The following is a 12,647-nucleotide window of genomic DNA, read 5'->3' as shown; positions in this document are numbered from 1 at the left end:
TTTCACAAATTCTGTTTTTCAAAGAGTTGTTTCCTTTTCCATTTCACTAAAACTACTTTTTATGAAATAGTTTTTTTATTATTATTATTGTAGCTTTTTATCTGCAAGTTATATACATGGATAATTTTTCAGCGTGAATTTGAGAGGAGCTTATAAAGTCACTTGTGCCTTCTCTGCCATCTTGGCTCCACTCCCAACTAGTCTATTTCTTAGCCAATACCAAATGGTTTTGGTGACTTTATAATATAGTTTTAGATTGGGTACAGTTAGGCCAACGTCATTTGATTTTTTTCCCTTAGTTCCCTTGTAAGTCTTGACCTTTTGTTCTTCCAGATGAATTTTGTTGTTAATTTTCTAGGTCATTAAAAAAAGTTTTTTGGAAGTCTGATTGATATAGCCCTAAATAAATAGATCCGTTTAGGTAGTATTGCCTAGGTATACTAGGTAGTATTTATTATATTTGCTCAACCTATCCAAGAGCACTTACAATTGGTTAGATCTGATTTTATTTTTGTGGAAATTGTTTTGTAGTTTTGCTCATATAGTTCCTGACTTTCCCTTCACAGATAGATTCCCAAATATTTTATACTATTGGCAGTTACTTTAAGTGTAATTTCTCTTTTTATCTCTGTTAGATTTTGTTAGTGATATATAAAAATGGTGATGATTTATGATTTATTTTGTATCCTGCAACTTTGCTGAAGTTGTGGATTATTTCTAATAGCTTTTTAGTAGAATCTCTGAGGTTTTCTAAGTATACCATCATATCATCTGCAAAGAGTGATAATTTGGTTTCCTCATTACCTACTCTAATTCCTTTAATCTCTTTCTCAACTCTCATTGCCGAAGGTAGCATTTCTAATACAGTATTGAATAGTGATAGTGATAGTGGGCAACCATGTTTCCCTCCTGATTTTATTGGGAATGGTTCCAGTTTATTCCCTTTACATTTGATGCTTACTGATGGTTTTTAAGTAGATGCTACTGACTGTTTAAAGGAAAAGCCCATTTATTCCTATACTCTCAAGTGTTTTTAATAGGAATGGATTTTATCAAATGCTTTGTCTGTGTCTATTGAGATGATCATGGGGTTTTGGTTATTGATATAGTCAGTTATGCTAATAGTTTTCCTAATATTGAACCAGGGCATGGTGTATTACCCTGGGGATAATTTCTGTAATCTTTTTGCTAATATTTTATTTAAGATTTTTGCATCAATATTCATTAGAAAGATTGGTCTATACTTTTCTTTTCTTTTCTTTTCCCTCCTTAAACCTCCTTCTGCAGTATTAAACTTATGGGCACTACTTGCCTCCCACAGTTCTCCCTCTTTAGAATCCCTTCCATCCCCTTTGAGTCCCTCCTCCTTATACCTTTCCCTTATATTTTCTGTATTCCCTTCAATTTAGCCTATTATTTTCCTTCTCCCCTTTCCTCTCCCACTTTTTCATGAGGTGAGAGAAGTTTCCCTGTAAACCAAATAGATCTAATATTTTCTCTTTGAGCCAAATCTGATGAGAATAAGATTCACAGAATGTTCCTCCCTCTCCATAATTCCCTCAGATATGATAGGTTTCCTTTGCCTCTTCATGGGATGTAAAATCCATTTTCCACTATTACTTCCCCAATTTTTTTTATATTATAACAGTAAAATCAAATTATAAACATGCTCTTTATTTATGCCCATAACAGAAATACAGTTCTCAAGAGTTCTTTTTATTTTTTATGCTTCTTTTGAGTCCTATATTTGGAGATCAAATTTTTTATTTAGCTCTGTTTTTTTTTTTTTAACTTCACCTGAAGCATAATAGATTCTCCTATAGTCTTTTACCTTTACTCTGTATGTATTACCCTGCTTTAAATGTGTTTACTGCAAATCACATATTGTAGGATTCTGGCTTTTCATCCAGTCTGCTATCTACCTCCACTTTATGGGAGTATTCATCCCATTCACATTTATGGTTAAAACTACTAATTCTGTATTTTCTGCCATCTTATTATCCCCAGATTATACTTTTCTTTTCTTTTCTTTTCTTTTCTTTTCTTTTCTTTTCTTTTCTTTTCTTTTCCCTCCTTAAACCTCCTTCTGCAGTATTAAACTTATGGGCACTACTTGCCTCCCACAGTTCTCCCTCTTTAGAATCCCTTCCATCCCCTTTGAGTCCCTCCTCCTTATACCTTTCCCTTATATTTTCTGTATTCCCTTCAATTTAGCCTATTATTTTCCTTCTCCCCTTTCCTCTCCCACTTTTTCATGAGGTGAGAGAAGTTTCCCTGTAAACCAAATAGATCTAATATTTTCTCTTTGAGCCAAATCTGATGAGAATAAGATTCACAGAATGTTCCTCCCTCTCCATAATTCCCTCAGATATGATAGGTTTCCTTTGCCTCTTCATGGGATGTAAAATCCATTTTCCACTATTACTTCCCCAATTTTTTTTATATTATAACAGTAAAATCAAATTATAAACATGCTCTTTATTTATGCCCATAACAGAAATACAGTTCTCAAGAGTTCTTTTTATTTTTTATGCTTCTTTTGAGTCCTATATTTGGAGATCAAATTTTTTATTTAGCTCTGTTTTTTTTTTTTTGGTTTTGCTTGACTGTCTCAAAGAATTGGTCATTTCTGTTTGTTCAGTTATGATTTTTAATGATTTATTATTCTCATTACCTTTTCCTTTCTTTTTGTATATGTCCAATTGAGTTCTAAAAGACTTGTTTTGCTCTATGGAAATTTTTTTCCATTTCACTAAGTTTTTTTGTTTTTTTTTTTTTAACTTCACCTGAAGCATAATAGATTCTCCTATAGTCTTTTACCTTTACTCTGTATGCATTACCCTGCTTTAAATGTGTTTACTGCAAATCACATATTGTAGGATTCTGGCTTTTCATCCAGTCTGCTATCTACCTCCACTTTATGGGAGTATTCATCCCATTCACATTTATGGTTAAAACTACTAATTCTGTATTTTCTGCCATCTTATTATCCCCAGATTATACTTTTCTTTTCTTTTCCCTCCTTAAACCTCCTTCTGCAGTATTAAACTTATGGGCACTACTTGCCTCCCACAGTTCTCCCTCTTTAGAATCCCTTCCATCCCCTTTGAGTCCCTCCTCCTTATACCTTTCCCTTATATTTTCTGTATTCCCTTCAATTTAGCCTATTATTTTCCTTCTCCCCTTTCCTCTCCCACTTTTTCATGAGGTGAGAGAAGTTTCCCTGTAAACCAAATAGATCTAATATTTTCTCTTTGAGCCAAATCTGATGAGAATAAGATTCACAGAATGTTCCTCCCTCTCCATAATTCCCTCAGATATGATAGGTTTCCTTTGCCTCTTCATGGGATGTAAAATCCATTTTCCACTATTACTTCCCCAATTTTTTTTATATTATAACAGTAAAATCAAATTATAAACATGCTCTTTATTTATGCCCATAACAGAAATACCATAGATATGGAAACATGTGAAAGAGCACATTTTTTAATATGTTCCTGATTTTTGTTGTTGTTGTTGTTGTTATAGACAAGCTAATTTTTTTTGTCACTGATGGCAAGATAATAACCTGGAATATCAATATCTGGAAATGTGTGTACTCTCAATTCTATCAATGTATAAAAATGTCAATGTATGGCATTGAAGATGCCATAATAATAATATCTTAGCATTGCTAATCAAAGTTAATCTAGTTTATCTTTGTCAGAATTAAGCAATCCTATCTGCAGAATCCCCCAAAAGTAGTTGAAAGTTGAAAATGATTGAAAACTTACTCTCCAAGTAAAGCGGCCCACTCACTGTATATTGACTGAACGACTCTAATAGTTTGGGATGTTTTCTTATGGTGAGCTTAATTATAGCTTTCTATATTGTGCAGCCAGGGCTAATGGTTTTGAGTTAAAGAATCAAATTGAAGACATTAAGACCTTCTGCATTCTAATCCCATACTCTTTTGATGACTATCATCCTGGGCATCTTTTAAATTATCTTCTGTAAAAACTAGCAGCCCCCACTTGATTAGCAGACTGTCCTATGATTTAAATCATGGCTGATATCTAAGGTCTCTTTTAGTTCCTCTGGACTACACTTTTCCAGTGCCCTATCTAAGCATAATAATGGGGAATTATGAAGATAGAATAAGGCCTGGTCCTCAGGATCAGGGGATCCTTACTTTTGCTGCAAAGATCACAATTTCTCTTTTGATACTCTCATCATATTAAACTTATGTCCCACTAAAACTATTTCTAGGTCTTTCTCTGAGAATTTTTATGAAAAACAAAACACAACCAACAAAATAACAAAATCAGAAAAAAATTAAGAAACCCTGTGTTAGAGTCCTTGAGTACTACAGGGTCATCCAGTCAGTATGTATATGTCAGCAGCAGTCCCTGAATTTATGTTTTACTGATTTTGAAGCTAGACAGCTAGCTATTTCATCACATCTCTCTCTCTCTCTCTCTCTCTCTCTCTCTCTCTCTCTCTCTCTCTCTCTCTCTCTCTCTCTCTCTCTCTCTCTCTCTCTCTCTCTCTCTCTCTCTCTCTCTCTCTCTCTCTCTCTCTCTCTCTCTCTCTCTCTCTCTCTCTCTCTCTCTCTCTCTCTCTCTCTCTCTCTCTCTCTCTCTCTCTCTCTCTCTCTCTCTCTCTCTCTCTCTCTCTCTCTCTCTCTCTCTCTCTCTCTCTCTCTCTCTCTCTCTCTCTCTCTCTCTCTCTCTCTCTCTCTCTCTCTCTCTCTCTCTCTCTCTCGGCATATCTATTAGAATTGATCTTTGCATATTCCTGTTGCCATGCACGATGACCTCCTAATTCTGCTCATTTCACTGAACATCATCATGTAATTCTCCCCAGGCCTATGTAAAATCATCCTGCTGATCATTTCTTATAGAACAATAGATATTGAAATTTCTGATATTTTATTTTATTAAAAGTGCCTTCCATGCGAATTTTCCTGGAAGTGATTTTCAGAACTTAGTATACTTTTAAATGTATTTTTGTCTTTTTTTAGGAGTTGAAATATCCTTTGGGGGTGTAAGGGGTATATAACTCCAACCCTAGTTAGGTAATAATAGAATAAAAAGAGCAATCCAAGGATACAGCAATTTTGAATATTTCTTAAATGATCAAGAAGTTAATTAAACTACTTGATTATTTCACTGTTTTCCCTTTATTCAGCAAAATAATTATGATAACAGAAATACCATAGATATGGAAACATGTGAAAGAGCACATTTTTTAATATGTTCCTGATTTTTGTTGTTGTTGTTATAGACAAGCTAATTTTTTTTGTCACTGATGGCAAGATAATAACCTGGAATATCAATATCTGGAAATGTGTGTACTCTCAATTCTATCAATGTATAAAAATGTCAATGTATGGCATTGAAGATGCCATAATAATAATATCTTAGCATTGCTAATCAAAGTTAATCTAGTTTATCTTTGTCAGAATTAAGCAATCCTATCTGCAGAATCCCCCAAAAGTAGTTGAAAGTTGAAAATGATTGAAAACTTACTCTCCAAGTAAAGCGGCCCACTCACTGTATATTGACTGAACGACTCTAATAGTTTGGGATGTTTTCTTATGGCGAGCTTAATTATAGCTTTCTATATTGTGCAGCCAGGGCTAATGGTTTTGAATTAAAGACCTCAGAAATTAAGACCTTCTGCATTCTAATCTCCTACTCTTTTGATGACTATTATCCTGGGCATCTTTTAAATTATCTTCTGTAAAAACTAGACACCCTCACTTGATTAGCAGACTGTCCTATGATTTAAATCATGGGCTGATTTCTAAGGTCTCTTTTAGTTCCTCTGGACTGCACTTTTCCAGCGTCCTGTCTAAGCATAATAATTTGGAATTATGAAGATAGAATAAGGCCTGTCCCTCAGGATCCCCTCTTACTTTTGCTGCAGAGATCATATTATCCCTTTTGATACTTTCATCATATTAAATTGATGTCCCACTAAAAGTATTTCTAGGTCTTTCTCTGAGAATTCTTATGAAAAGCTGTTTTGCCCCATTATATGCATATGCAGCTGATTTTTAAAAATACAATTCCAGTATTTTAAATTTGTCCCCTTTGAAATGTTCCTTGTTAGCACTATCTCCCTGTTCTAATCTATAAAGATCCATTGGAATCTCAGTTCTCTGACTTATTTCTTCTGTAGCCTCTATCAATCCCATTCCATTTACAAATCTGCTAATCAGCATTAGATCTATCACCTCATCCTGATTATCAGTGTAAAATGTTGACTAGAACAAGCCCTGAGGATAAAGCTACTCACTGCCCTCCAGGAGAATTAGTGTTGTTTAGATCTGCCCAGTGAAACTACTCCTAACCTACCAAATTTTTTCTTTAATACAATCCATATTGTTCTCCTAGGCCACAAAGATCTGGTGAGAAACTTTTTGAAATACTTGTTGAAATCCAGGCACACTGGGTTTTGACATTCCTTGAATCTAGTCTTCTTTCTCTAGAGTAATGATAATTTTTTTAAAGGGAAACTTATGAGATATCAAGTATATTTTGTTCTATTGAACATATATGAATTCTTAATTATTACCCTTGAGATCTTCTTATGGGAAATATGCAGGAACTATTTATTACTCAGGCTGGAATTTCCCAGGATTTAATAACATTCACCTTTCCTAATTCCACTGCAATTCCCTGCTAATCTGTAATTACTCAAAGATTGTAGACAAAGAATTTTCAGTTCAATGTGCAAATTAGCTGCAGGGGCTTTTGGTGCTAAAGGGTTAGCACCAAATCATATAACTTGACCTCAATGGGGAATAGACTCAGGATGTGTCATGATTTAGTCTCCTAGTAATATCTTCCTTAACTGAAATTAGAAGAGTTCTAAAGCCCATGTTTCAGATGTTTTTTGCAAGACAGAATCTGACCTTAAAAGTCTTTTTATCATGTTCACTTAGCACAACCTGCACAATCAAGAGGCAAGGGAGTCTTGAAAAACAAATCAGGCCGCACAGCCTTACCTTCTCACAGCATCTTTCTACAACTATTCCACTTGTAGATTCTAGTTCACAACCAAGGACTTCAAACTTTTATCTTTTCTAGCCAATACATTTCAATCATTTGTTTGAATCATTATATCTCTGCCCTAGAAACAAGACTTGAAATGACCATTCGAATGTGATTTTTAAAAATACAATTCCAGTATTTTAAATTTGTCCCCTTTGAAATGTTCCTTGTTAGCACTATCTCCCTGTTCTAATCTATAAAGATCCATTGGAATCTCAGTTCTCTGACTTATTTCTTCTGTAGCCTCTATCAATCCCATTCCATTTACAAATCTGCTAATCAGCATTAGATCTATCACCTCATCCTGATTATCAGTGTAAAATGTTGACTAGAACAAGCCCTGAGGATAAAGCTACTCACTGCCCTCCAGGAGAATTAGTGTTGTTTAGATCTGCCCAGTGAAACTACTCCTAACCTACCAAATTTTTTCTTTAATACAATCCATATTGTTCTCCTAGGCCACAAAGATCTGGTGAGAAACTTTTTGAAATACTTGTTGAAATCCAGGCACACTGGGTTTTGACATTCCTTGAATCTAGTCTTCTTTCTCTAGAGTAATGATAATTTTTTTAAAGGGAAACTTATGAGATATCTAGTATATTTTGTTCTATTGAACATATATGACTTCTTCATTATCCCCCTTTAGATCTTCTTATGGGAAATATGCAGGAACTGTTTATTACTCAGGCTAGAATCTCTTAGGAATTCATAACATTCACCTCTCCTAATTCCATGGCAATTCCCTGCTAAACTGTAGTTACTCAAAGATTGCAGACAAAGAATTTTCAGTTCAATGTGCAAATTAGCTGCAAGGGCTTTTGGTGCTAATCCTAATCACATAACTTGACCTCAATGGGGAATAGACTCAGGATGTGTCATGCTTTAGTCTCCTAGTAATATCTTCCTTAATTGAAATTAGAAGAGTTCTAAAGCCCATGTTTCAGATGCTTTTGGCAAGACAGAATCTGACCTCAAAAGTCTTTTTATCATGTTCACTTAGCACAACCTGCACAATCAAGAGGCAAGGGAGTCTTGAAAAACAAATCAGGCCGCACAGCCTAACCTTCCCACAGCATCTTTCTACAACTATTCCAGTTGTAGATTCCAGTTCACAACCAAGGACTTCAATCTTTTATCTTTTCTAGCCAATACATTTCAACCGTTTGTTTGAATCATTATATCTCTGCCCTAGAAACAAGAATTAAAATGACCATTCCAATGTGATTTCTTAAAAATTAAAAATTCATATTGGGTAACTTATCCTTGTGAATTAATTATTGAATTTTATTCACTGAGTATTGCCCAAATACTACCACACTCATCAACAAGTCAGTGAACTGACTATCTTCTTAAAATGCATAGGTTTCAGCTACAGGAATAGCCAAGATAGAGAATTGTAAACTGAATCCTATAAGTGAGCCTATTCTATTTTATTCTATTGACTTTATCTCTGTTTATTAAAGAAAATAACAGACTATCATGGATAGAAGCCCAAAAAACATAACTGCTTTAGAATGCAATATGGACCCCAACAATTAATGTCTCTAGCTGGAAGCTCATTGTCAACTTCTTAGGGATATTGTGGATGATATTCTTGTCCAGTTGTAGTGCATTTGTTTTCTTGGTAAATCTATTTGTTTGGGATATAGTGAAAATCAGCCAAATAAAGTTTTGCCATCTCAATCCAATTACGAGTTTTAAAATGCCCAGTTTTGGAGAAATGACATTCAATGCAATTTAAAGTAGAAATATACTATACATATTTGTCAACAATTAAGTGGCATAGTAGATAGAGTTTCAGACCTGGAGTCAAGAAGATTTATCTTTATTAATGGCTTCAAATAATTATTAATTTATAACCCTGGTCAAGTTACTTAAAGATTTTTGCTTCAGTTTCCTATGAGGCAAGTGAGTTGGAGGAGGAGATGGCAAATCATTCCAGTATGTTCACCAAGAAAACCTCAACAGGGTCATGAAAAGTCAGACATGACTGAACAAGAAGAAAAATGTTAATTGTTGCTGAAATAGCCCAGGCAATAAAATTCAAGACAACCAAGGTGTTGGTAATTTAGAGACAATTTATTGACTGGCCTGGATGGCTGGGACAGACCTCTCCATAGGTTCTGTCTGGAACAGAAGTAGAGACAGCCTTATAAGCATTCTGGTTCAGCCTTGTGGTTACATTTGTTAAACACTGACTCCACTTTCTGCTTACAGGGTGCAAGATAGGGGGCTTGCAATGGCAGATGTTTGACACTGTTTATTTTGAGAGAGATCAGGGTTATCAAACATAGTAGATAATCCCTCATTGTGGATAAGGCACTTTGAAGTGCAAAACACTTTCTTTAATCTAGCTTGAGCAAACATTTCTCTGCAAGCCTGAGGCCCTAGTGGAGGAGGGGAAGGAGCCCTTTGTCCATTTCAGGTGTGATTGGTAAATGATGTGATTCTGTCTTGTAAACATTTTTTTTTTCCCCAAATACCTGTAGGTAGGCATACATATTGTGGTTTGTCCCATGTAATTATGGAATTATAATCCAACTCATTTGAACATTTGAATGATTATACTGGGTCAGGAATCACATTTTAACTATTTTGAAGTAGTCACGTCCTACTCCATGGCCCAATAATCCTATTAATGTGCCTACATTATCATTTTGTAATCATTTCTTATTCTTTAATTATATGCAAAAATCATTTGTCTTCTCTTGCCTGTTCCTATCCTCTAATTTGTAAAAAAGAGAGATTGTAAGGATTGGAACCAAACTCAGTTCCTTTAAATCACATGCTAGTTTTCCTCACAGTTATGTCGTAATTTACACTTGCTATTTTTACACTTTCATTTGAACTTTAATTCAAAGAGATTTAAAAATGAATAATAGAGAAACACATAAATGTGGTAAAAAAATATTTACTAGTTAAAAAGAATATCTCTTTAATTTTTTTATCCCATCTCAACTTTATATTTTCCTTTTTTTGGTTATGCAAATTAGGCAGAACATATCTGTATTATAATTTTGATCATTCAAAATTATCAGTTAAAAATAAAATCTCTTTTTAGTCTATTTTTGATTTAAAAAAAACATTGTCCTTTTCGAGCAGGAAAACTATTAAGATATGAAATGAGAAATTTTCCTATTGTTTTGTTAGGAATATAGTATGCATACTATACAATACAAGCATAATAATTAATCTAATACAAAATATCCTAGATAAAACTTACTTTAAAATTTCATTTTTTTCGTTTCATTTCGAGAAAATTTATTATTTTTTAACATTCCTTTGAAACACAAATGATTTGGGATTATGTAAAATGCTAAAATTAAAAGATTAAGTTTAACTCTTATTTGTTTGAGTTTTAATTGTTCTTTGTCCTCATTTCATTACCCAAGGATAAAGTTACTTTGGAAACAACAAGCATAGCAGAAGAAACAGCATCTAAGAAACAATTTAAGTTTCTTTGTTTTCCATTTTTGACCTGGAAAAGAAGGTCTCAGCGACCAAAACACAATAAGAAATCTCATACTGATGACATGAATTTAGATGAAGATTCAAATTGGAAAGAAAGTCATGGAAAAATGACGGATGAAGAGAAAAAAGTGAAAGGCAAAAGTAAATTTAGAATCAAGAAAACTAAGTTAAATCAGGTGCAAAGTGAAAGGTATGAAAAGGACAAAATTGCTGATCAGGCTAAAGAGAAACTTCAAAAAGATGACTTTGAAGAGTTATCAAAAGAATTACCAGAAGCTTCATCTATTTTGGCAAATGACTTAAATGATTCTGAGGAAAAGGAGAAATATCAAGGCCTCCTCAGTTCAGGACTTCATCAGTCATTTCCTGAACGAAGGGAACATGCTTTGGAAAATGTTGTTTTCCAGAATTTACAGAGCTCTTCCCAAGAAAACATTTTTCAGCTTTCTTCCGTTGTACACTCACAAAATTGCACCCTACAGGCTAAAAATGATAATAAGCCAGAAGTTGAATGTACTTGCAATGCAAATGAAGAGAATATTGCTTATAATGAAGAAAATATAAAAAGAGCCGACTCAAAAATAATTATAAATGAATTGAAGGAAGATGCAATCATCCAAGAAAAAAAGCCTGAATATACTGCAAGAAAATGTAAAGAGAAAAAAAAACATATAGAAAAATTATTTGAGAATAGTCATTATAATGCCAGTAACTCCCAATAAGGCATTGAAGTGGGGACAAAATATCAAAAATGCACCTGCATAAAGAATTAAAACATGATACGCAAAGACTGACAAATGAGTTAGGAATGTTGAAAGCAGAGTCCCTGACTTTGGATAAAGAAAAAAAAAATACCATCACAAAAAGAGGTAAATGAACCTTTTGACACTATATATTCTATTTCTTTTTCCTCTTCATCAATTGCATCCTCCTGTGCAATTCATTTTCTTCTGATGAAAATGCTATGTTCAAGTGCTTGGTTTTTTGTACAATGTACATTGAAAGTTGCATTAAGAAAATTATCCAGGAAGTCATTTTTATAGTTTTTATTTTGGTCATCTAAATTACTCCATCAATTTCCAAAATATTTGGCATGCAACCAAAGAGTTTTCTAAATCAAACATACAAATTGGAATATTAGACTAAGTAGTCAAAAGAACAAGGATAAGATAATTAGAGCACAAACTAAAAATAAAAAATAATATGAACTCAGATCCTCCTTTATGCAAATCTTTGTAATATATGACATTTGAAAGAACTTTGCTTTTTATGGTCATTTTTATTTTCTTAACCTAATATAAGGTGTTGTGATTTAAAATATTGAAAACATAAGGTAAACTTGGTAAATTTCTAAAAAATGCATCTGATTAAATTAAAACTTTTATGATGATCTGAATTTTCACCTTTACTGATATGACTAAAATCATTACTTTTTGTTTTTCAAAACAAAATGACATGCAATTTTGCAAACTAATCACTAATATAGTTCTCAAAAGGACATTAATTCACTATTTCTTTATTCCACCACTAATAAATTACAGAATTGGGACTTAAACCTAAATCTTCTGACTTCAAGTTTAGTGCTCCTATTTTTGTATTTAGTTGTTTTTTTCAAAATATATTTTCATTTGCTATAGGTACCTGTCATTTTAGTACTTAGAAATAAAGTAAAATGAGAGAAAAGATGGAAAAAACAATGGCAAAACACTGAGATGTGATATGGTTGTGCAAGAGACTGGCTTTAGATACTAGTAAATTAGCATAGTTAATTCAATGAATTTTATTTTTTAAAAGAAGCATGACAGTCATGGATTTAAATCCCCTTATCTTATCAATGAGGAAAGGTTAGGCTTAGAGAAGTTAGATTATATGCCCAGAGTCTCTTGGCTCATATGTACCTTTGTGTGTCTATCTTATAATTATCTTTATCCTTTCACAATAATAACTGAAGACAAAACAGAGGATAGTGAAGAGAGAACTAAACTCATTCAGTTAGATTTAGATTCAAGTGCTGCTTCTAATGTATACTAGCTATGTTACCCTGGGTAAATCTATTGATTTTACCAGGCAACTGATACTAGAAGCAGAGCCTTTTATGGATGGAGTTTCCTCACTTGGAGTCATTCACATTGATGA

The sequence above is a fragment of the Antechinus flavipes genome, chromosome 5, assembly GCF_016432865.1.
Source record: "Antechinus flavipes isolate AdamAnt ecotype Samford, QLD, Australia chromosome 5, AdamAnt_v2, whole genome shotgun sequence".
In the NCBI taxonomy this organism is placed as follows: domain Eukaryota; kingdom Metazoa; phylum Chordata; class Mammalia; order Dasyuromorphia; family Dasyuridae; genus Antechinus; species Antechinus flavipes.
Note: the sequence above shows the minus strand (reverse complement) of the source record.